A 27,423-nucleotide genomic window follows, 5' to 3' on the forward strand; every position below is an offset into this window, starting at 1 on the left:
TCGCAGGTTCGAATCCTGCCTCGGGCATGGGTGTGTGTGATGTCCTTAGGTTAGTTAGGTTTAAGTAGTTCTAAGTTCTAGGGGACTTATGACCTAAGATGTTGAGTCCCATAGTGCTCAGAGCCATTTGAACCATCTTATAACTGCCATCTGGTTTCTGTACAAATTGTAAATAGCCTTTCGCTCCCTGTATTTTACCCCTGCCAGCTTCAGAATTTGAAAGAGAGTATTCCAATCAACATTGTCCAAAGGTTTCTCTAAGTCTACAAATGCTAGAAACGTAGATTTGCCTTTCCTTAATCTTTCTTCTAAGATAAGTTGTAAGGTCAGTATTGCCTCACGTGTTCCAACATTTTTACGGAATCCAAACTGATCTTCCCCGAAGACGGCTTCTACCAGTTTTTCCATTCGTCTGTAAAGAATTCGCGTTAGTATTTTGCAGCTGTTAGTATTTTGCAGCTGTATTAAACTGATAGTTCGGTAATTTTCACATCTGTCAACACCTGCTTTCTTTGGGATTAGCATTATTATATTCTTCTTGAAGTCTGAGGGTATTTTGCCTGTCTCATACATCTTGCTCACCAGATGGTAGAGTTTTATCAGGACTGGCTCTCCCAAGGCCGTCAGTAGTTCTAATGGAATGTTGTCTACTCCCGGGGCCTTGTTTCGACTCACGTCTTTCAGTGCTCAGTCAAACTCTTCACGCAGTATCGTATCTCCCATTTCATCTTCATCTACATCCTCTTCCAATTCCATAATATTGTCCGCAAGTACATCGCCCTCGTATAGACCCTCTATATACTCCTTCCACCTTTTTGATTTCCCTTCTTTGCTTAGAACTGGGTTTCCATCTGAGCTCTTGATATTACAATGAAAGCCATAAATAATTAATAGAGATCAGTATAAAGGCAGGGTTCCACGAAGGTAATAGTACAATGTCTGAACCACACATGTAGCGACTTTACTATGGAAGTAATAGATATACATAAGACATAAACAATATGACGGTATTACATGTTTCTTTCATAACACAAGTAACAAAATAAGGCGTTTACATTTCCTGGATAGATGTTGGTATAAAGGCTGTCACTATGCCGCTGTGTTGATGCATTGTTAGTACTTTGTCCAACATTTGTTCTCCCTAATTACTTCAAAAATCCCCTTCGGCACTGATTTTGTTAGGTGTTTGTAGTTCTTGCAGTGTCTCCCATTGTTCTCGCATCCCTCTTCCTAGCACACATACGGCCTCGAATCTCATTCCATTGGGATAAACATGCCTTGAAAGTATTCCTCGAAGGTTTTGCGTGAGATTCTAATCGGGGCTACTCGCAGAAAGGGTAAGACATTGTATCTTTATCTTCAAACTACTTTTTGATTGTAGCAGAAACATACGGAGATGCATTATCTCGTTGAAATATTAGACTTTCGTTCCCTATGTCCTCATACATTCTAATTAATTAGCCGGCCGCTATTGCCTAGTGGTTCTAGGCGCTTCAGTCCGGAACCGCTCTGCTTCTGCGGTCGCTGGTTCGAATCCTGCCTTGAGCATGGATGTGTGAGATGTTCTTAGGTTAGTTAGGTTTACGTAGTTCTAAGTCGAGGGAATTGATGACCTCAGATGTTACGTCCCGTAGTGCTTAGAGCTATTTGAACCATGTAATTAGTTTTGTCCATAGCATCTTAGTGTGCACGTTAGATTTCTATCTAGTGTTCAGCCAAACAATGCGTCGCTTACTTTTAGCGCAGAAGGCTGCCCAAACCCAAAGACTTCTACCATCAAAATTTCTTTTCATTCTTACCTGCTGCTCTACTTTCAGATTATGCTAATAATATTGAAATCTATTCTGCTCATTTAAAATAAACTTCCTCTCATCACTAAGCTCACTTTATCTCATTTTGAAATCCAGGACGTACGTTTTTCAGCAAACTTCAATCTAGCCTGTTCATATTTGGGTGATAGAGCGGGTTTCTGCAGTCTTTCATGTGACAAAATTTGTCGTACATGTCTGGCAATTACCGGCAACTGTAAATAAGCACCAACTTGAGAAGGATAACTGTTTGTGGCCCTTGCTTTGCGCAACAGTAACCCTTTGTATGCCTCAGATAATTTTCCACTTTCCCATATCTTCCGTTCTGCTCATACTGTGCGCCCAGTCTAACGAGATTATCAATCACCGTACTTGTACAGTTCAACTTCCTAGAAACTTGACGTTTAGAGAGTCCCATTTCGTTGTACGTATCGATTTTTGCTTTTGCATCACATGATAACCGTTTCCCACGTGGCATTTCCGCAATCGTGGTTTATGTAGGCCTACACAGCACCCCACAGAGCAGACTGCTTTTATACCGAGATCCACCCTCTACCACCTCAATCGTTTATGTGTTGTTGTACGGGGTGAAGAATAGTAAAACTGACAAACTGCAGGGACGGATTCCTGACTGGAAATGGACAGAAGAAAGACCTGTGATCATGTATCCGGAAATGCATCATAGATGTCGCTGAAGAATGGCAGTTCCTCTGACCGCGTGCCGTGTGCCTTGTGTATTGGAGGCTGTGTGACTGACGGAGCGTACTGTAAGCAGCAGAACGGTCAGGTATTAATGTCGGGAACAAGTCGAGATGGTTTACGTGTTCGGCCAAGCAGATGGAAACGGTCTAAAGGAAGCAAGGCTATACCAAAGTACCCTCACAGACACCAACCACATCACCCTTTTTGGGCGTTTGTGGGATCAAGGCTTCTTTCAGACAGACGAACGTGCAGGGAGGCGGCGGGCTGTGCATACACAGGATATGGAGGAACGCAACTCATTGTTATAACACTATTTTATAATTATCGTCGCATTTCTTGTATCCTGTATCGTGAGGGTTCAAATGGTTCAAATGGCTCTGAGCACTATGCGACTTAACTTCTGAGGTAATCAGTTGCCTAGAACTTAGAACTAATTAAATCTAACTAACCTAAGGACATCACACACATCCATGCCCGAGGCAGGATTCGTACCTGCGACCGGAGCGGTCGCTCGGCTCCAGACTGTAGCGCCTAGAACAGCACGGCCACTCCGGGCGGCTGTATCGTGAGGGATTACATAAGTTCAGTAACAGAGCAGTACAAGATATTTCTTGAAGTGTGATAATTCGACTAATGAAATGACCTACTAGATATTATTTCCTTTGTTTCAAATTTTATGTGTGTATTATATTATTTCTCTGGGATTTTACTTACTTCTTTACGAAACGTAATCTGTCCGATGTTTGGGTACTGCAAGTATCTCTAACGTCTCTGAATGGGATACTAACCCAGAGGAGGTGAAGGGACTGCTACTTTATCTTCCCGTCATTGTTTCCGTTTCAGTAAGGAGTGGTTCAGAATTTTTTTTGCACCAACTGGCAGTTATACCGCCAATATTCGTTTGTCAGAGCTTTCCGCGCTAGACAAGGTTCACTTCGAGTCGGCAAAGTGAACTATCGTTTGAGAGGAAGGAAGAAAACCTTGTATTCATTAAGCAATTGTTGTTACCTGACGCTAAAATTCCGATTTAGTTGAAATGGGATACTAATACATTGTAACTATCCTCTGCGATAAGTTTCAGATGTCTAAAAATATGTCTTTCAGACCTGTCCGAAAGAGCTTCTGAAGAGTGCATTTCATATACCATGCACATGCAAACAGGTTGTGCTATTTATTCTTTTATCACCTCGTTACATCCTGTTTCAAACATTCACGTTGTCCCATAACTGTCTCGAAAATAATACCTATGTTGCATGATATCTTGGTGATTCTCGATGATGATTGAAGAAGTTAACAATAGGTATTGTACTGTTGTTTTAGAGCATAGTTACGCTCCTTTCAAAAGAACTAATTCACATCCTTTAGTAAAAGGAATTATGGATGATATTGGGGTATAACCTAATTCAGGATACTGTCTCTCTCTCTCTCTCTCTCTTTCTGCAGATACGAAATAGAACGATCACATAGGCTCAGTGGCAGGTAAAACAGATTGCAGACTTCTGTTTATTGGCAGAATTCTAGAAGAACGCAATCAATCTACACAGGAGATCGCTGGCAGAACATTCGTGCTATCAGTTCTACAATACTTCTCAAGTATTTGGGCCCATAACAAGTAGGACTAACAGGGGATATTGAACGTATACAGGGAAGGGGAGCACGAATGTTCACAGTGTTGTCTGATCCGGAGACAGTGTCATGGAGACACTGAGGAAACTGAACTGGCAGACCCTTGAAGACAGACACAAAACTATTCTGACTGTCCCGAGAAAGCCTATTTAAGAAGTTGCAAGAACAAACTTTGATTAATGACTCAAGGAAGATGCTAAAACCCCATACGCATAGCTCCCGAAGGGATTGTGAGTGCAAGATTAGACTTGTAACAGCACGCACAGAGGCGTCTGCACATTGGTGTTTCCCACGCACCATGCATGGACAGGAAAAAAACGGTAATAACCGGTACAATTGGAAGTACTCTCTGCCATGCAATTCACAATTACTTGCAGAGTGTCAATATAGCTGCGGAGGCAGACCAGAGACAAATGCCATTACAGTTTCTTCGAGAAGAACAGAGTCTATTCTTCGATCATGCGAATCAAAACTCGGTTTATGCTCGGTTTCTAATCATCTCGCCTTTCTAACAAAAATCATACCATTTTTTTTAATCATATATTGATACTTATACTTATTAACGATCTCCTAACACAATAAAATGACCTAACAGCATCGTTGAAGTACAGATCAGAGGAATACTTTTGTGGACACTAGTTACGACAAATGCAGGTGATTCAGAGATCCGGATTAAGTAATCGGTCAGGCAGTTTTCATCTTTTAGAATATGTCACAAAAATGTATAGAAACTGTATGACATTAGAAAAAATAAGGATTGTCTTGCACTAACTAGAGGATTTTTCCCCAGATTTTATTTCAAAACACTGAGCGATATGTCGCTGTAGAAAGACACTGAATTCACATCCTGGAGGATTGGGTTCAAAACGCACTCCAGCCATTCACATTTAGGTTTTCTGTAATTTCCTTCAATCACTAAAGGCGTATATCGGAATGGCTGCCTTAAAAACTTGTGCTCCTTCTGCAATGTCCAAACTGTCAATGAGACTCTAGTCCCTAGTCTTCTTTCTTGTCACTTCGGACCAGACGAATATTAAAACCTATTTCGTAGTGTGTATGTATCGTATATCGTTGTCCTGCGGCTCAGTTATAGAATTATTTATTGGTTATTTATCGTATAGTTGCAGGAGAAAATACCTGAAAACTATTTCCTACAAATATATACACTTCTACACGGATATACACAATCTCAAGTTCGTAATGGGTTCATACTGCGGCATGGCGGGTTGTAAAAAAGTTTGGCACTGCAAAAGTTCCACCTACCTCCGTACGGCGGCAGATCACCAGCCCGTTTCTCTGCATACGTATGTACTGCGCTGACGACGTAAAAGCAGCGTTGAAGAAAACGCCGTCAGTACTTACGTTGCAAAGTCCGCGTAAACTCTAGTAGCAAGATATCCTGTAAATTTTTATAATACTTTGCGGGCGGAAAGTGGTTGCTTCGTTCTCTCAGTAAAATGTCAAAATTCTGAAACGAGTCTTTTATTCCATTTCAGTTAAAAAAAATTACCTACCATCAGCCCACATGTAATTAGCGAACAACATCACTGTCCTCAGTTCACTGTTCATGCAACCCCGGACACATGCAAGGCAGCCAGAAATGTACTTAAGTCCAACCCGAAGAATTACGCCATTTCGCAGTCAATACTCCGCCACTATATCTGAGTTTCACATTCAGTCCTTTTCAGTGGATTTCAGTTAAAGAAATTGCTCACCAAATATTCCATATACGGATACGAAACATGCCACCCGCAATTTTACAAAGGCCGAAAGATCACATGCGTTTATCTTTCCAACAAAACAATTCTAGGACTTCCAAGCTTAGGAAAACTGTCCGTAAATGCCACTGCTTCTACGGCAACACAATCTGGACGCGAAATTCCAGTAACTTCTTCATGTTACAGATTATGCACGTTCAATAACTACCCAGTGACTTCTGAATGCTGCTCTTTCCACAGCCTATAACTACCTGGCAGTGCGCGGGAACTGCTAAATTCTGATTGGTTGGTCAAAATGACCAGCCAATCAGAACAATTGTTCGATATCATTCTCTCGCCAAAACTGTCTTACGCCAGTCACCATTCCAAGTTGCATTTACGTCATTTCAATATGCAAATATTAGTATAATGTTTAACAAAACCAAACGAAAGGAAAACTAATCTAAGAATTTATTTAGGAAACTATTGGTGTGCAAACGCTATTCTGACGGCCTTCTTACATAAGCAAGTGCTCTTAGACATACGTCATCAGCAATGACGGAAAAAAATAACTTCCCCAAAAAAATGGTTCAAATGGCTATGAGCACTATGGGACTTAACATCTATGGTCATCAGTCCCCTAGAACTTAGAACTACGTAAACCTAACTAACCTAAGGACAGCACACAACACCCAGTCATCAGGAGGTAGAGAAAATCCCTGACTCCGCCGGGAATCGAACCCGGGAACCCGGGCGTGGGAAGCTAGAACGCTACCGCACGACCACGAGCCAATACACAATATACAATATTGAATTTCTAGGTATGTCCCACTTACACATTATGACTCATTCTCATTCATTCAACAATAGATATTAATTAAATACTAATCTTCTCTGGATTCTATATTACGAAATTGAAAAGTAGTTAACGTGTTTGATATGAAAATGCAAATAAATTGACCTGACATTTTGTGAACTCCAGTAATGATTTCAAATGATACTAAAAGACAAACTGTTGTTATTCCTAAATGGGTTTTTTAGTCTAAGTGTCGGTTTGAGGTGTTTTAGGTAATTTCCTCTAACTCTGAAACTATGACAGATAGAAGGCTGAAATTTTTATACCATATTCTCTTGAATAACAAAAGGCAGTGTATCGACTTTAAACAATATTAAATAATATTTTATTTAGATTCTTAGGTGTTTGAATAATCAGTCGCTCGAAGTGACACAGATACCGCTTCCCACGGCTAGCATAGCATCAGGTGCCAATGAGTCATTGCTAAGACACAACTGGCTGTCTCCTTCACAGCCAACAGCTCCAATGCTACGAGCTGTTCTGCAAAGTAGCTTACTGCAATAAAGTTATCGCGTATTGACTCGCGACGTTACAATACCTTTAAGTCCAACTTTGAAATCCAGCCAAAGAATTCTGCAGACAAACTATGACGGTCTTCCATTCTCCCTTTGATTCCTCTAAAGGAAGATTCAAATGTTTTCTGCTCTTAGCCACAGTCACATTTATTGGAGGACTTCATCGTCATTGGTGCGTCAATGCTCCACACATGTGGCCCAGTCAGTTCTGACCCAGTTCTGTATGCACCAGTGTCAACGGGGTAGATGAAAACTCTCTGGTCCCTCCCAGGGGAGTTTAATTAGTTGATGATGCTTCAATGAAGTTTGCTCCTGCCATCGATTGTTCCAGACACCTTGCATATTGAAATGACTGTCCTGCAGGCTGATTGCTGTGCACAAAGATGACTTGCAGCTGCTCAGTCTCTGGAGCTCTGATAATGACATTTCTGATTGAACTGGTAATTCTGTGTTTTATGCTCTTGACTACACTTTCTGCAATGACTGTGATCTTCTTATGGATGATGGTGTAACACCACTAAAAATCCGTAGCCATTGCGTGTTTGTGGGACGAATATACACTGTGATAAGGCATATTGCTTGACTGAGATGCGTGTCAATTATTTTACTCTGAGCAATTATTGGTCAGATGAAACCGCAGTATTGTGCGTGTGTGAGATCTTATGGGACAAGTGCTAAGGTAATCAGTCCCTAAGCTTACACACTACTTAACCTAAATTATCCTAAAGACAAACACACACACCCATACCCGAGGGAGGACTCGAACCTCCGCCGGGACCAGCCGCACAGTCCATGACTGCAGCGCCTTAGACCGCTCGAGCCAATCCCGCGCGGCCAAACAGCAGTATTCTGAGACTGAGTAGGAAAGAGCTAAAGCTGATTATCGGAGGACCGTATTACTCGTATACTTTTATGCACTCTTATCGAGATGAAAACAATGGAGCTAGTGATATACTCGTATACCATAGTACACTATTTCTTCCGAAATCGTCCGTTTCACTGATGTTTGTAATGCTTCACGTCAAATTAAAAAATCTGCTTTCACTTTGTATGGTAAACTAAGAATTCATCCCTGAAGAGATCGAGCATCCATCAACCCGTATTCCGGTGTACGCGTTGGCAAGCACATTGCAAACGCTCTCTCTCCAGCGGCGACCAGTTAGCAGCGTACACTTCAGTGACGGATTTTCAACCTACTTTCTTCTTAAAATCTGCGCGTAACTCCAAATATTGGTTGTCGGTGGACGTTGTTGCCATTGAACTTCCGTATTCATCGTTGAGCTTCCATACTAAGCTACGTTTTTTTAAAAAAATATCTTAATTCGCCGTTAAAGACGGCCTCTCACAAATTCCCAGTCATCTAAGCAGTTCGCTCCCTATGAAACTCCCACGCAAGACGGTGCAGTAATTAAGCCACCGGCCCCGTGTTCTGGAGATTGGTGGCTCAAATCTCTGAGCTGTCGCCAGAGTTTAGACATTCCATTGTTTCCTTAAATCATATCAGGCAAATCAAATGCTTCGATGGTTCCTTCGGAAAGGTCGCTGCTTATGCCTTTATTCTCCTTGCCCTACCGGAGCTTGTACTCCACTTCCATGATATTTTTGTAGGCGGTACGTTGAACCTAAAATTCTCCTTCCTTCCTTCTCCAAACGACGATGATAATCTTACGATATCAAGAGGATATCGAGCGGTGCAGATAATTATTCAGGCTTCATTGACGCCTCTACTTCGTAAATTTTGTGATAACGTCACCGTTGGTTACATTCGCGCATGTGTAATAAAGAGACGATGCTCCCGCGTGGTGTATTTTGAAAGTCGACCAGAAGCTACCTATGAAGTATGTATCCTCTCCTGTATCCTCTGCTCTCAGCACAGTAGCACAGGTCGGCCACCGAAGCTCTAGTGCCATCACAGCAAACAAAATTTCCATTCGGCCTCACATAATCCATCAGTCCAGCTACCTTGGAATACAGTAAGTTGTTAATATTGCTGCGGAATGCATCAGTGAGGTATCTTGGCCGCTCACTGATTTTCCCTCCATAAGCACAACAGTAACACCGGCACAGAATCGTTCCAAGGTCGTTCTAGTTTCAAATCTTGTGACGTAGTTACTACCCTCTATTATAGCACTGTACAAAAAAGTTTGGATTTTAACATCTCATTGGCGTACAGGTCACGTACAAGGGGATGAGTTACTGAAAAAGTGGCACAGGGATATAGAACATATAAAGAATGGTGTAACCTATTTATCAGTTTTCCTTAAATACGGGGATCACTCACAACAGGTAATACTACAGATTACATACAGATGGATCGGAACATTTAACGACCGTGAGCATATATCGCAACGACCTGTTTCCCCTGGGCGCTTATCTTCTCCATGCTGCAACCACCAACTAATATTTTATCCTGTAATTAATTATTCAGTTAGCTGCAGGTTGGGGAAGTATACACATAATGAGGACTACAAAATACCTGGTAAAGATCTACGTACATTCTACCACTAAAACACATTAATGTAGGTTGCACCATTCACAGATTGTTTTTGTCGCACAATAAACGTAAATTGCACCTAATACTTCATCTTCAGAGGTCTACTTGCAGTACACAAACGTGTTGTCGCACTGTTCGTTTACTAGCGCCTCAATTAATTAGAATTCACTGTTCATATACTTGGTTCTACTTTTGATAGTCGCCACAGTTTCTCGTATTTAACATTAATCCTAAAGCCACCTAGATAGCCGAGCGCGTTGAAACCCCGTCGGGGAGGCACGCCACGCCACTTCCTTCACCCTTACCCAGGCCCCGGAATCCCAGCGGCGGGTTAACGACGAGGACCGGTGTGCCAGCCAGCCTGGATGTGGTTTACAGGAGGTTTCCAACATCGTACTAGATGAACGCTGGGCTGGTACCCACGTCCTGCCTCAGTTACCCTATTCGCAAAGATTTAGAAAAATAAACGTTATCTCACTTACACACGGGATAACACTAGGCGTAGACAGATGGGGTACACGAACTCCGTCGCTAAAGAATGTGATGGTGCTAGGAAGGGCATCTGACCACCCGCTACCACTAACACTGTCAAATCCGAAACAACATACCAACTCCATGGAGACACTGGATAAGGCCCTCAGAAGAAGGAGAAGATCGTTAACTCATACTAACGATGGTACTGTAGACATTTACTAGCGCGCACATAACAGTTCCGCGACGCAACTTGCTGTTGATCTCGCAGCACGATATGCGAACGAAAGTATAGCTCGCGCAGGATATGGTGGCCGATGCGCGGTCACTAGTTTTCGTCCAAAGCGCTGGGCGAGTTCTTTCGTTTATTTGAAAGGGGAGGCCGATACGTGTTTTCCGCCTTTCGGCCGGTCAGCGATGACAGAATCGAGGTGCGCACCCTGCAAGATTTTACGGAAACTATTCGGTAAAAAAAATCTTTTATGCCTTATAGATTTATATATCAGGTTCATGATGATGCGCCCATCATGTCGTTAATGGTCACAGTTACTGTGATATTTACATGAAAGTAAGACACTACGCGAAAATCAGAAAAGTGCGTAATGAAAACTAGACGTCGCAATGATTTTACGTGTGGTGCTGATGATGATGTTTGGTTTGTGGGGCGCTCAACGGCGTGGTTATCAGCGCCCGTACAATTACCCAAGCATTGCTCAGTCCAATTTCGCCACTTTCCTGGATGATGATGAAATGATGAGGACAACACAAACACCCAGTCATCTCGAGGCAGGTGAAAATCCCTGACCCCGCCGGGAATCGAACCCGGGACCCCGTGCTCGGGAAGCGAGAAAATCCCTGACCCCGCCGGGAATCGAACCCGGGAACCCGGGCGTGGGAAGCGAGAACGCTACCGCACGACCACGAGATGCGGGCCTTTACGTGTGGTGTATATTACATAATATGTTGCTTCATATGCAGTTTAGTTAACATATTGAACTTTTCTTTAGACTTGGGTAGAGGTCTCTATCTGTCACCCATCTCGAGAAAATTGATCTGATGTAGCACGCTCATTTGGGATCGCACCGCGCCAGCGATCAAGCCAGAGGGAAATATTCAAATCATTCCTCATATTTCAGACACGGTTTCAAGTATCGAAATGAGATTAGGGCAAATGATACACAAGGAGGAGAGTATTTCACCATATCATTATTATGTAAAACTTCATTATCTACTGTGTTATTCCAAAAACTGCAGACTTTTTTGGTGAAAGAATGTAATTTTTAAGGGCCATCGCTAGCTGGTAAAACGAGAAATGCTATCTGTTTTGGAACAACATATGTGAAGACATTACACAATTTTTTGTACCAACGATGCGCGTTTTCATAAGCTACTGACTATTTTTCCTCAGTTCCACATTTAATAAACCACTTTTTCAGAATTCCCTCGCAACTGCATCTGCAAGTTAGTGAAGTGAGACAGTGTAAACTCCGCTTCGTTTTGGCAAAAGAAGCAAATTTCGACATGGCAGCCAGAGAAATGTATAGATTTTACTCAAAATTTGTCACTCATGACGCTTATCTGATAGTTATAAATGGTTAACAGGCCAGGCGAAAATAAATCGCTGAATTTTCAGCGGAATTCTTTTTAGAAACTAACGAAAGCAGAGGTGACAGTAGATCTTTTTGAATAGTCACCATGCAAGTGTTGGCATGGAGGGGCTCCACTTAATATTTACAAAAAACGTGAGCGTAGGCTTAAGTTTAGAACGGCACTTCCCCTCAAGCCGCCTGCTGGAGTGGCCGAGCGGTTCTAGGCACTACAGTCTGGAACCGCGCTACCGCTACGGTCGCAGGTTCGAATCCTACTTCGGGCGTGATTTCCTTAGGTTAGTTAGGTTTAAATAGTTCTCAGTTCTAGGGGACTTATGACCTCAGAAGTCCCATAGTGCTCAGAGCCATTTGAAACATTTTGAACCGCTCAAGCCCTCGGTTTTTCCGCTACAGCGCTCTGAGCGCGCCCCATCACTGCAACTCGCCCCAGGCTTCCCCAGCCGACTGCGCATCTAGAGGCCACGGCATTTTGCGTGCACTATATCTAAAATCCTGAATATTAACTGCACGCAGCTTACAGATCTCTCTCTCTGATTTAGAATGTTCACTGAATTACGGTCACGTTCACGCTAGTTGATTTCGTAACCGTTGCGGCACAGCTGATCGTTACTTCGACGACACGACACACGGATATAGAAAGTACACTTTTCGATGAACACTGACATAAAACGTACAACTTCAATGGTGTAGGTTTTAACCGTTCTTGGCAACACAAGCGGTTGGCGTTTTTGTGGGCCACGCTTCCGGCAATACTCGTGCTGCCCACAACAAAAACTAACGCACAACTCTCTAAGTTACATTCCGCGCTTTCGAAAGAGGTAACTATAGATTCAGAGGCGGGCAGCAATATTACGTTATGCTTACAAATGTCGACTTTGGAGATTTTGTTTGCTTCATTTCTATACTGTTCCTAGCCAGGGTTCTTTTCTTTTTTAGCAATCATTGCGCCTCAAATGCAAACCGATTAAAACATCTTACAACAGCTATCGCTCCCTCCCAGTGACGTTAAACAGTCGCCCCTAATTGATACCCGAATATGAGAAACCTTAAGTAGTAACATACTTGCTTTAAAGAGAACTGGTAATGTGCAGTTACAAGTATCGAACAAAGTCGAAAATTACCAGTCAGGAAATACTGCTTGCGAAATAAAAAGATGAATAAGGAACCCCAAAACACACTAATTCTTTCCTTTTTTTACAATTTAGGGACGTCAGATGTTACAAAAATTTTAAAACATTTCAGCAATCCGTTTCATCCTCAGCTGAAGTACAACTCAGATCAGCTTTTATGTTGACTGTAGCCCCCCCCCCCCCCCCCTATTTCGATGTAGAATTCATTCAGTTAAAAAGCGGCGCATTGAAGCACTGTTGGGTCCTCTGAACAGGGGAGTTTACTGTTTTATTGTGGGCTTGTTCCACTACACCGCCTGTCTGCCGCAAGTAAGTGATATAGACCCCACAGCACAGAGAAATGACAACAAACACTACCATCATACACACTTAGAAGTCCTGATTTGGGATATAGATTACAAAACACCACAATCTGTTATACTTAGATTGTAGCCACAAAGATGATCGTGATACAAGTGTTAAAAATATGCATGTGAAAAATCCCAACTTACAAACTAGTAGTAACTGATTTCTGAATACATCACAACATTATTAGTTGTAGATTCCATATGCTTCACACGGAATATAAGAATATGTTGCAAGTGTTACTATAAGCCATGACACAAAACCAGCCGTAAGCAGGTCCTTATTGATAGTGAATATTTACGACCACCAACTTTCAAATTGGTTCAAATGGTTCAAATGGCTCTAAGCACAATGAGAATTAACATCTGAGGTCATCAGTCCCCTAGACTTAGAACTACTTAAACCTAACTAACCTAGGGACATCACACACATTCATGCCAGAGGCAGGATTCGAACCTGCGACCATAGCAGCAGCGCGGTTCCAGACTGAAGCGCCTAGAACCGCTCGGTCACAGCGGCCGGCTTCAAATTGGCAATAATGAATACTTAGAACAAGCAAATCCTAGTAGCAGGTATGGCCACCTTTGGCACGGATAAAAGCGTCGACGCGTCACATCAACCAGAAATCGCCACTGTGTTCCTCGAACCACTGCATAACACTCGTGATCTAGTGACATGAGCATTATCTTGTTGAAAAATGCCACTGCTGTCGGAAAACATGTCGTCAAGAAAGGGTGTACGTGGTCTTCAACCAGTGCACGATACTCCTTGGCCGTCATGGTGCCTTGCACGAGCTCCACTGGATGCCCACATAAATGCTCCCCAGATCATAATGAAGCCGCCGCCAGCTTGTCTCCGTCCCGCAGTACAGGAGCCAAGGACCTGTCCCCTGGAAGATGATGGATTCGTGCCCTCCCATCGGCATGATGAAGGAGTTGTCAGGATTCATCAGTCCAAGCAACGCTCTGCCATTGCGTCTACGTCCAGTGCCGATGGTCACGTGCCCATTTTAGTCGTAGTTGCCGATGTCGTGGTGTTAACATTGCCCAAGCAAGGGTCGTCGGTTGCGGAGGCCCATCGTTAAGAGTGTTCAGTGCACATTGTGTTCAGACGCACTCTTACTCTGCCCAGCTTTAAAGTCTGATGTTAGTTCCGCCACAGTTCGCCGTCTGTCCTGTTTTACCAGTCTGCCCAGCCTCCGACGTCCGACGTCTAGAATAAGGGGTGACCACCCAATCCCAAGACGTCTGGACGTGATGTCACCTTTGTTTCACCACATTTTGAATACGCTCACAACAGCACTTCTCGAACATCCGACAAGTCGCGCTGTTTCCGAAATGCTCGTGCCAAGCGTCCAGGCCATCACAATCCGACCTCGACCAAAATCAGGTAGATAGCGCGTCTTCCCCATTCTACACACGGACAACACGCTCACTGATACTACATGCACCGTGCGTGTGTCTGACTAACACTCATTCCTCGCCAGGTGACGCTGCTATCGCTTAGACGGGTTTGTATCTATCGATAGTAAGTCGGTGATCATAACGTTCTGGCTGATCAATGTAAATAATAAATGTAAGTTTTAATGACTGGCCCGCATCTCGTGGTCGTGCGGTAGCGTTCTCGCTTCCCACGCCCGGGTTCCCGGGTTCGATTCCCGGCGGGGTCAGGGATTTTCTCTGCCTCGTGATGGCTGGGTGTTGTGTGCTGTCCTTAGGTTAGTTAGGTTTAAGTAGTTCTAAGTTCTAGGGGACTGATGACCATAGATGTTAAGTCCCATAGTGCTCAGAGCCATTCGAACCATTTAATGACTGTATACATCTACGTCTTCATCTAAAAATATACTCCGCAGCATTCATTGCATGGCAGGGGTACCTTGTGCTACTGCTAGTCATTCCCTTTCCCATTACACCAGTAAATGGAGCGAGCGGAAAACGACTGATCATTTGCTTTCGGACGAGCTCAGATTTATCTTGTTTTCGTGGTCCTTACGCTGATCACAAGTGTCCGGAAACCTGTTAGTGGACAATAATATGGTATGTCTCCAACCTTTGTCTTTACGACGGATTGGACTCTGTTAGGGACACTTTCTATGACGTGTCTGAATGTCTGTGGAGGAATGGCAATCCATCATTTCTCAGCAGCGGAAACCGGACAAGGTTCTGGAGTCTGGAGCGAAGTCGACGCTCTAACTCACAATTAAGGTGTTCCATTTGGTTCACATCGGGACTCTAGGAAAGCCAGTCCTTTTCAGGAATAATACTGTCCACTAATCAGTGCCTTCCAGTGACAGTGTGCATTATCACACTGATCAAACAGTCATCGTCTTCGAACTGTTCCTCTATTACACGTAGTACTCAGGGCTGTAAAATGTGCTCATATACTTCCGCGTAAAAAAAAAAAAAAAAAAAGAAAAAGCCTCCGTCCGAACAGGGCTTGGAAGGCCCAACGGTACCGACCGGCCGCCGTGTCATCCTCATCCCACAGGCGCCACTGGATGCAGATATGGAAGGGCATGTGGTCAGCACACCGCTCTCCCGGCCGTATGTCGGTTTACGAGACTGGAGCCGCTACTTCTCAATCGAGTAGCTCCTCAGTTTCCCTCACAAGGGCTGAGTGCACCCCGCTTGCCAACAGCGCTCGGCAGACCGGATGGTCACCCATCCAAGTGCTAGCCCAGCCCGACAGCGTTTAACTTCGGTGATCTGACGGGAACCGGAGTTACCACTGCGATCCTTAAGCGTTTAGCTTTTCCTTAAGCGGAGACGTGGATCATACCCTGGCCACGAAAAACAGGCCCTTACCGTAACAACCTTCTCTGTACTTCACTGTTGGCATTACAAAAGATGGCACGAATCATTCTCCAGGCATTCGCAAAACACAAGCCTTTCCATCGGATTGTGACAGGCTATAGGGTGAATCATCACTCCAATCACTCGCTTCCAGTCATCCAGTGTCCAGAGGCGTAGCTCTTTACACCACCCCAAGCATCACTTGGCACTGACTACAGAAATGTTTGGCTTATGAGGTGCTGCTTGACCACTGTACTCATTTTTTTAGCTTGTACTGGTAGCACTTCACGAGTGGTTTCTTCTGCAGATATCATGCGATTTCACGGTCGGTATCCGTGAGTACATGAGGTCTGCCTACTCTTGGTTTAACTGCGAATGCTCGTGTCATCAACAGTCGACGTGAACCAGCTTTAGGAGGACTGAAACGTCCGTGATGGATTTGTCACTTAGGTGACATCCACTGACTAGTCCACGTTCGAGGTCACTGGGTTCTCCTGACCAACCCAACATATTCTCCAGTGACAGCAGAGAAATCTCCGCCAGTGTATGTTGGTAGCAGTAGGCTCGTTCTGCAGCCTATTGCAAATGGCCGCTCTCTAAACTTTCCTAATAATGTTTTGCGAAAGAACATCTTCTCCCCTGCAGTGATTTCGATTCGAGTTGACGTAGCATTTCCGTAATACTCGCACGTTGATCGAAACCACCGTCAACAAATGTAGCTACTCGTACACACCTCTGAATTGCAATATGAGCTGTTTGGGATCCCAAACCTAGTGTGTTCTTGATGCTTTACCAGTCGATTTCAGAGTGTTTTGCACAAAATATAATCTCCACACTTCATGCGATATGTTTTAAGCAAAAGAGAGAGGAAATCATGACCACGGTGTCACCAAAAGATGGATTCCCTTCGCTAATCTGTTTCAGCAGCCAATGAAGTAAGAAGGGCTCTTGACAGGGGATGTCAAATTGATTCCATATTTTTAGATTTCCAGAAGGCTTTCGACGCCGTTCCTAACAAGCGTCTTCTAACCAAACTGCGTACCTACGGAGTATCGCCTCAGTTGGGCGACTGGATTCGTGATTTCCTGTCAGGAAGGTCACAGTTCGTAGTAATAGGCGGCAAGTCTTCGCGTTAAACAGAATTAATGCCCGGCTTTCCCCAAGGAAGTGTTATAGTCCCTCTATTGTTCCTGATCTATATTAACGACATAGGAGACAATCTGAGTACCCGTATTAGATCGTTTGCAGATGCTGTCATTTACCGTCTTTTAAAGTCATCAGATGATCAAAACGACTTGCAAAATGATTTAGATACGATATCTGTATGGTGCGAAAAGTGGCAGTTGACCCTGAATAAAGAAAAGTGTGAAGTTATTCACATGAGTATTAAAAGAAATCAGCTAAATTTCGATTACGTGATAAGTCACACAAATCTGGAGGCTGTAAATTCAGCTAAATACTTACGGATTACAATTACAAATAACCTAAATTAGAACGATCACATAGATAATGTTGTGGGTAGAGCAAACCAAAGACTGCGATTCATTGGCAGAACACTTAGAAGGTGCAACAGGCGTACTAAAGAGACTGGTTACACCACGCTTGTCCGCCCTATTTTGGAATATTGCTGTGCGGTGTGGGATCGGCATCAGGTGGGACTGACGGATGACATCGAAAAAGTACAAAGAAGGGCAGCTCGTTTTGTATTATCGTGAAATAGGGTAGATAGTGTCACAGACATGATACGTGAATTGAAGTGGCAATCATTAAAAGAAAGGCGTTTTTCGTTGCGACGGGATCTTCTCACGAAATTTCAATCACCAGTTTTCTCCTCCGATTGCGAGAACATTCTGTTGATACCCGCCTACATAGGGAGAAATGATCATCACGATGAAATAAGAGAAATCAGGGCTCGCACAGAAAAATTTAAGTGCTCGTTTTTCCCGCGTACCGTTCGAGAGTACGGTAGAGAGACAGCTTGAAGGTGGTCCATTGAACCCTCTGCCAGGCACTTTATTGTGAATAGCAGAGTAATCACGTAGATGTAGATGTAAGCATTAACGAAATGTCACAGTTGTGTCAAAACTTTTCGACAATTTACTGCATAAAATAGCGTTATGTACACCATGTAATGTAGCTTTCGTGAAAATGAAAAAGTGATATAGTGAACGTTTCGTTGATCGTTGTTTTCTGCGCCTATCACCACTATAAAGATATGGAAGCAGATAATTGTGAGCTATACCAGAGAGACGGTTTCCAGCGGCTTGGCCGTCTCGCCTTGTGACACAGAAACATGGTCTGAAACGTGAAACGGAGCAGTCCCCAGGAGGAACGCGCGTAAAACACGGGCAGCGTTTAGCAGCCCCTGGTAGGCAGCAGGTGAGGTGCGGTGCGCCGGCGGACCGCCCCACGAGACGCCTGGCCTCTGGAGAGCCAATGCTATTACCGCACGCAGTCGGCCGCGCACGGCTCTGCGGTAGGCACACCGCGCTCTACTCCCAGCCCGCCCATTCGGCGTCAGCTCTCCAGCATTTCAGTGATCATATAAAGCCGTTGCTAGAATTATTAGCTGATCGAGTACACTACTGATTTTTTGCTGAATTTCTCTGACCCGAATTTAAAGAATTCCGTCACCAGTGTGCTTCGTATTAATACACTTTAGACACTGCAAATAAGGAGGAAGAAATCCTATTCCTTTCTAGTCCACAGAAAGGAACTTCTCTTTCAGAAAGTGTGAACATTCTCTGAAAATTAAGGACGATTCATACTTGACGTAACGTAACGGGACGGAACTGAATGTCAAAACATTTCTCAATGCTTTCTGAATTATGAAATCATTTTAAAAACCACCATAGGCTGCCAAATTTTACAATTTAAGTAGGCTTCATTCCACCGCAGGACGGTCAGAAACAGTCTGAAAGTCTTGTAAGAGTGTTTCAGGATGGGCTGTGTTGAGAATTAAATGTTAAGAAAAAAATTATATAAGTTGCATCGTTCCCGAGTTAATTACCATTGAAGTTGGCCAATCAGACCGTTGCGCGTGTAAATTCAAGCGACCCACCGGACACAGTAAGTGTTACTTATTCTCACGGCGAACAACAGATGACAACGCAAGAGACTGCTCAGCCTTTGGCTTGGGTTCGACTCTTACTATCGTCCCATGTCCAGTTTTTGTATCACTCCCTCGTTCGGTTTTAGTAAACCAAACGAAATATACGTTTGGCGACGCCGTCTGTGGCGGGTAGCTTAAATTTACTCTAGCAACGGCCTGATTGGTTAGTTTCAACGCTAATTAATTCGTAAACAGAGCAACATAACAATTTTTTTCTTCCTAACAATTATTGCTCGACACAATCTACCCTGCAATGCTCTTACAAGCTTTTGATACTGTTTCTAACCAAACTGCATGTGACATTACTGGCCAGTTTTGGCTTACGGCCATTTTCAAATATCTGCAGTTACAATACCAAACACAGCAAAAAGGTAAGACACTTAGTAAACGTCGTTATGCTTAAATTAAAAGGAAAGTCAGCGTTGGCCGTAATATTGATGTTTTATTGATAGCAGAATCGATTTTCGGTCACATAGTGATCATCTTCAGTGCTGTACAAATTAAACTCAGACACTGGTATCAAGTTATCAATAACCAAAACTGAGAAGCGATCACAATATGGTTATTGATAACTTGATACCAGTGTCTGAGTTTAATTTGTACACCACTGAAGATGATCACTATGTGACCGAAAATCGATTCTGCTATCAATAAAACATCAATATTACGGTCAACGCTGACCTTCCTTTTAATTTAACTTATACGGTCGTTGTGTACACAACCGAGCGAGGTGGCGCAGTTGTTAGCACATTGGACTCGCATTCGGGAGGACGACGGTTCAATCCCGCGTCCGGCCATCCTGATTTAGGTTTTTCGTGATTTCCCTAAATCGCTCCAGGCAAATGACGGGTTGGTTCCTCTGAAAGGGCACGGCCGACTTCCTTCCCCGTCCTTCCCTAATCCGATGAGACCGATGACTTCGCTGTTTGCCAAACAACCCAACCCGTTGTGTACACAGCACTCCAAGGAGTCGCCAATCAATAAGTCGTTATGCTTGTCATACTACAAATGGTGCTATATTACTTACATAGCGTCGGTGACTTGTCCTTTTGCCTCCTCGTACGTAAACGCAGTGCATAGAAAAACGCGAGAACATGTACGAGGGATATTCGGAAAAGTAAGTTCAGATCGGTCAATAAATGGAAGTCACTGTGAAAATCTAATAAAGCCTTGCACATATGTGTTCGACAGTGTCTCTAGTATGCCTGTTGGTTACTTCACTTCGCTCTTTTCAGTTCTGAGCACATGGTGAGCACATAAAGATGCGTAGAAAATAGCGTCTCCCGCCAAATATGAGGTCCTGGTGAGAGATTTCCCCTGATGTTATGCAGCCCACATTACAGAACTGTCATACGGTTCCCACTTTGTGACAATTCTCGCTCGCAATCTGCTGGGGCAATGAGAATGTTCCTGCAGCGTTTTCGATTGGAAGTGTTTGATCACCCGCTCTACAGCCGTAATTGGTTCCCTCTGAGTTTCATCTCTGCTCATATTAACTACTGGCTATGAAGACAACATTTTCGCGGAGACAACGAGCTATAGATGAGCGTAGAGAATTGGCGGGAAGCACAGGCGGCTGCCTTCTATGACGAAGGTATCGGAAAGTTGGTACAACGCTACGACAAACGTCTAAGTCGGAGTGGCTACGTAGGACAGTGGCTGGAAGCTGTAGCTAACTGTCGCAGATAAAATATTTTTGATTTTCAAAGTGGTTTCCATTTCACGATCAATCGGAACTTACTTTCCGTATAGCCCTAGTAGCTCCCAAGAATGTGCTTAGACATGATATTTTGCAGAGAGTCAAAGTGTAACGATAGATGGAGTTACAATCATACAGTCATGTGACCACAGTATTGTGTGTCTATTACTATTCTGAATAAATGCGTAACATAATGAAATTTAAATTAATAAAAATTACAGAACTAACAAAATCAATTTTCCTTACTGTTACATAAATGCTTCGAGATTTCATTAAGCATTTTTGAAACACGGGGTGGTGCCAGTTTCCGCCTTTCTCGAAACAGTGTGTCTACGTATGAGGAAATAAAAGGACACGTTGTTCCGTTATATCGATTAGACAAGGACCAGCGGAAAAACCCGGGATATAACTACCCGCAACTTCCGCCCCCGCAATTTCTACCTTACAATTTACGACCGTCATATCCAGAAGACCAAAACACTATAATACCTCGGACTAACACTTGATTCGTGATGGCTGGGTGTTGTGTGCTGTCCTTAGGTTAGTTAGGTTTAAGTAGTTCTAAGTTCTAGGGGACTTATGACCACAGCAGTTGAGTCCCATAGTGCTCAGAGCCATTTGAACCATTTTTGAACACTTGATCGTTGACTAGCATGGAATCACCATGTACTAAATATTCAAAAGAAAGCCCACAATAGACTAAAATTACCAAAACTATTAACCGACCGAACATGGGACTGCACCCTTCCACCATCCTCAACACCTGCAAATCCCTGATCCGACCCATCCTCCGCTATGGAAATGTGACACGAACTTCCGCTCCTCCGTCCTTTATCAAACCCTGTGGATTCTCGAACGCCATGCATTCCGCTTAGCCTTTTAGAATCCTCTTACCCTCCCCCACCTGCATCCTCTACCAACTTATAAAATTCCCCACCCTACTCTTCCATCCTGAACACCTCCGAATATCCTACGTTACCCGTAAACTCGACACTACCCACCCCCTAGTTCCTTCCCTGCTCACTGATCCTAGTACTCTGCCGCGCCTCTACAGCAACATTCCACCAAGACCAACCTCCACACTCTCCACGTCCTCTCCCAACGGAACTCTAGATGCTTTCGCTTACTCGACCATGAAATCCGGCCTGATATACACCCGTCATACCGTCTAAGAGAACCCACCGCTCCTTCCCCCGGTCAGTGTTCCCTTCCTCTCCACCCACTTCCTAAGGCTTAATCCGGAACAGCATCCCTCTTCGGTCTTCAAATACCTCCTCCAAACATCTACCCACATAAACACGCTCTTACGCACTACCACAACTGCTACGCTCCCGTGCTATCCCTCTTCCAGGCAGTCTACGCCCACACATGACTTCACTCGTCTATGTTTCTATATCAATGAGTCAACACATTGCTATTGTCCATCTGTCTTCCATTTTTCGTGAAACATTCATTTACCATTTCATCTGAGTCAATATTTTAAGAGGGTTATTCGGAAAGTAAGGTCCGATAGGGTACGAAATGGAAACCATAGGGGAAATCCGATGAAGTTGTGCTCATAAGTGTTAGGCAGTGTCTCTAATATGCTCGTCGATCTCTTCACGCCGCTCTTTTCAGTTGTGAGCATTCTGTGGGCACGTAAAGACGCCTAGAAAATAGTGTCTCCCGCCAAGAATGAGGGCCTGGACAGAGATTTCGCGTGAAGTCATGCAACCTAAATAAAATAGCTGTCATCCATTTCCTTCTTCATGACAATTTTCGGCAGGCCTTACCATAGGCAATGAAGATGCTTCTGCAGCCAGCATTTTCGATGGGAAGTGTTTGATCACATGAACCGCAGGCTATGAAGACAACTTTTTGGCACAGACAACAAGCTGTAGACCAGCGCAGTGAAAGCATAGGCGGCTGCCTTCTATGACGGGGGTATTGGAAAGTTGGTACAACGCTACAACAAATGTTTAAGTCGGAGCGGCGACTATGTAGAGAAGTATCTGTTCCATTTCTTGATCAATCAGATCTTATTTTACAAAAAGCCCTCGTAATTAATCAACAAATCAGCTTTATATATTTTAATTTATGCAACTCACGATCTGCATTTTTATTGTGTCAAACATTCACTTCGTCAATCCTCGTGTCCAATTTTATAATACGTTTTAAATTTTTCACTCATATGGCTGAAAAGTGGCAACTTGTATCCGTTGACAACCCATCCGCTGCCTATATAGGGTGAAGAGAATGAAAGAACAATAAAGAAAAAAACAGGTGTTAAGAGTATTTCGCTTAATTTGACGTATTTCAAAATGTTGTGTGCTTGGACAGGGACGATATATGTCACTTTTGTTGACCCGTTAGTGAGTGGGAGGGGGGGGGGGGGGGCGAGGGAATCACAGGCCAAAACTGGTCATTTGAAGAGACAAAGAAACTGGTACAGCTCCCCTAATATCATGTAGGGCCCCTGCGAGCACGCTGAAGTGCCGCAACACGACGTGGCATGGACTCGACTAATGTCTGAAGTAGTTCTGGAGGGAAATGACACCATGAATCCTGCAGGGCTTTCCATAAATCCGTAACAGTACGAGGGGGTGGACATCGCTTCTGAATAGCACGTTGCAAGGCGCCCCAGATTTGCTCAAGAATTTTCATGTCTCGGGAGTTTGGTAGCCATCGGAAGTGTTTACACTAAGAAGAGAGTTCCTAGAGCCACTCTGTAGCAATTATAGACGTGTGCAGTGTCGCATGGTGATCAGACAGGATGCTTATCTAGACGTCTCAGGGGTTCCGTACCCCTCCAACTGCACATGCCTCACACCAGTACAAAGCCTCCACCAGGTTGAACAGTCAATTGCTGACATGCAGGGTCCATGGAATCATTAGGTTGTCTCCATACCCGTACACCTCCATCCGCTCGATACAATCTGAAATGAGACTCGTCCGACCAGCCAATATTTTTCCAGTCATTAACAGTCCAATTCAGTGTTGACGGGTACAGGCGAGCCGTAAAGCTTTGTGTCGTGCAGTCATCAAGGGTACACAAGTGGGCCTTCGAATTCGAAAGCTCATATCGATGATGTTTCGTTGAATAGTTCGCTCGTCTAAGGCGCTGCAATCATGGACTGTGCGGCTGGTCCCGGCGGAGGTTCGAGTCCTCCCTCGGGTATGGGTGTTTGTGTTTGTCCTTAGGTTAATTTAGGTTAAGTAGTGTGTAAGCTTAGGGACTGATGACCTTAGCAGTTAAGTCCCATAAGATTTCACACACATTTGAACATTTTGAAAAATAGTTCGCTCGCTAGCACTTGTTGATGACCCAGCATTGAAATCTGTAGCAATTTACGGAAGGGTTCCACTTCTCTCACGTTGAACGTCTCTCTTCAGTCATCGTTGGTCCCATTCTTGCAGGATCTTTTTTTGGCCGCAGCGATGTTGGAGATTTGATCTTTTACCGAATCCCTGATATTCAAGGTACACTCGTGAAATGGTCGTACGGGAAAATCCCCACTTCATCGCTACCTCGGAGGTGCTGTGTCCCATCGCTCGTACGCTGACTATAACTCTACGTTCAAACTCACTTAAATATTCATATCTTGCCATTGTAGCAGCAGTAGGTGATCTAACAACTGCGCCAGACACTTGTTGTCTTATATAGGTTTCAAAATGGTTCAAGTGGCTCTAAGCACTATGAGACTTAACATCTGAGGTCATCAGTCCCCTAGACTTAGAACTAATTAAACGTAACTAACCTAAGGACGTCACACACATCCATGCCCAAGGCAGGATTCGAACCGGCTACCGTAGCAGCAGCGCGGTTCCAGACTGAAGCGCCTAGAACCGCTCTACCACAGCGGCCGGCTATCTGCCTTTGAATACTCATGCCTACACCAGTGTCTTTGGCATATCAGTATATATATATAGTACGATAAAGGAATCTTGCATAGCAAAATTTGACAGCCTACGGCGGTTTTTAAAATGGTTTCGTCGTTCAGAAAGAACGACAGGACTGTGGACCCACACATGAAGAAATTACTTTCACAGTGTATTTAAAATGGCCTCATTCACGCAGGACGTCGTCGGAACAGAACGCAGGGAAAGGAACTGGACGTGATACTCATCTTTTTCAGGGGAGAATGTACTGACATTGGCGTTGGTGGGGGAACGGTGTCGCCGCCCTCTGATAGAGGAAGTTAACCTATTTTCGCGTCGCTTACTCACGCTACAGTTGTGGGTTTTCTGCTTTTGAGTCTTGTTAGTCTCTATTTTATAATTTTGCTTTGTTTTTCTTGGTGCATTGAAAATGTTGCATGATGACTTGGATAAGTTGTGTTGAGTGTTTGAAAGCCTATTAAATTCCGAAAATTTTAAACGAATGTTCAAATGAAGTTTCTAATAAGTTTCACGTCGATATGTATACTAATTTTCAAATATGGAATACTGGAAATTAACTATGACTGCAAAAATCAATTATTGACGTGGTAGACACTTCTCAAGCCCAACAAATGTGTTTTTAAGTATTTATAACTTTTACAGATTGAACATTGAATACACACACTGCCTAATAAAAGACAAAACGTGTAATGAAATTTGCCTTGTAGGCTAGGTTCGTGCAGGGAAAATATGTTTGCCAATTTTTATATTTATCACTTGAAAAACTAATAAGTAATGACCATGAGCTGAAAATTGTGAAACTACCGCTTAAAGCTGCATCACAAGAACTGCATCATGACATTCTTACCTGGCTGCTGAAAAACACTAAGAAAGATAGTGGGTACATGCGTTGTGAAGTGAATAGGTGCTTTTCTTTCAAAACAAGGTAAGAGACAGAGAGTAACAGAGAGAGAGACTGCAAGCCATTTATATTCACGGATAGAATAAATATAAGTCGATACTACCACAACTTGTGCACGTGGATTCGAATGTGACACAAAATAATATTGAAGTCCCGCTACAAAACGAATAAATACGTGCACTAGAAGCTATTCTGAAAGAACACTACTTAAAAATATATTTGATATACAAGAACCGTAACTGTAACGCGAATGAAATGCACAGGTAAGCCTTACAGTTGGCATCGATTCCACTCATTTGTGCCAAACAGCATGCTGAAACACCTAAACAGCTATCACTGACCACCAGAATGTCAATGTCACTCCAGTGTCAGATCTTGAACCATAAGCGAAGCTTTCTCTCTCATAGCCAGCCACTACAACTAAATGTTGGCGATCTGTTCTGTCATTTGCTCGCGTCGGTCACAGCTCCAGAAGTGACAAAAATATGTTAGGATATGCAGAGCAAAGATTGCAGCTGCTGGCCGTTCCGACTTGCAAGGCATGCGATGCTTTGTAAACACGCGACTCGCTCTGGGCGTGTTTGCGCGCAATATATGAAACTATGAAAAAGGGTGGCTTGCGCGGCGCCGACGTGTTTCGTGTTCTTACACAAGAGAGGCGAGCTGTCTGAAAGCGAAGAAAAATTTACGTTTTACAATAACTGGACAACGAAACAGCGTGCACTATGTATAAATAAAACGCCAAGACTAGTGAGGGAGTTGACGTTATTTGATACTTAGAAAACAAATTAAATAAAAACGAAACGGATAAGGCAAACAGACTCTATGCATTACATTGCAAATATTGTTCATTCTATGTACGTATTTTCGCTAGAAGATATGTATCGGTGTTTTGAAAGATTCTGAAGATACTTCACTGTTGTTTCACTCCTCAATAGATTATCATGCAAAACTTTGTCTAGAACATCCATTATGTGTTTCCTTTGACCATTAAGTAGCCTCATCGTTGTTAGTTCCTCAGTTCTGATAAAACTGTTGTTAATTCTTCTCTACGTAGTCACCATCAAGATATGCACATTTTTCCGCGAGTTTCTTGACTTACAAAATGTCTTGATTGCCTTAAACCACTCTCCCACTTGAGTACTGACGTTCATCTGTGTTGTCAAGTCGGCAACCACGCAACGGATACTTCATTTGTGGGAATTTAGTGCGAGATCAGGAAAAGAAGGCGAATGTTGAAAAATGTCAACGACACAAACCCTCGTTTTGTCAGCTGCAACTTGGAATGAATGAGCCGGTGCAGTTTCAGCCAAAGAACGAATGTCTATGAAGAGCGTAGTGCAGCGTTTCCTAGCCGAAGATTTGCGTAACTTCTCCAGATGATTTCTGTAGTATCTCAAAATAATAGTTTGACTCTTGGCAAGGAAATCTGCGAGGATGACTCCATGAAAGTCTCAAGGAACTGAAAGCATGGCGTACTCAGCTGACTTTTTGCGCTTGCTTCGTCTGTTAGTGGCATGTGACCAGTTTGGAAATTCCTTTCCACCTCACAATAGTGTAATAACATGAGAAATCATTTTCGTAAACAGCCGGCATCTCGTCATGGACTTCCAGGGCACTTTTAACCCTCAAATGCAGGAACTTTACCACACTACGATCCTCAAATGTGTCCATCTTACGCCTCAGTCACTTCGGTGACTCCCCGTAAAAATAATTGATACAGTTAACTAAAATTTTTAACATAATGCGCTGAGGGACCAATGAGAGCACTGACAAAATTTCATTA

The 27,423-nt window shown here is 43.5% G+C and overlaps 1 protein-coding gene across 1 annotated transcript in view; it reads left to right on the forward strand.

The window, feature by feature from the left end:
- The window catches only part of LOC126184393 (alkaline phosphatase-like), a 1,034,434-nt gene that overhangs the window by 971,308 nt on the left and 35,703 nt on the right, over positions 1–27,423 (forward strand). The window lies entirely within an intron of this gene.

Source organism: Schistocerca cancellata, chromosome 4 (genome assembly GCF_023864275.1).
Source record: "Schistocerca cancellata isolate TAMUIC-IGC-003103 chromosome 4, iqSchCanc2.1, whole genome shotgun sequence".
NCBI classification, from domain to species: Eukaryota; Metazoa; Arthropoda; class Insecta; order Orthoptera; family Acrididae; genus Schistocerca; species Schistocerca cancellata.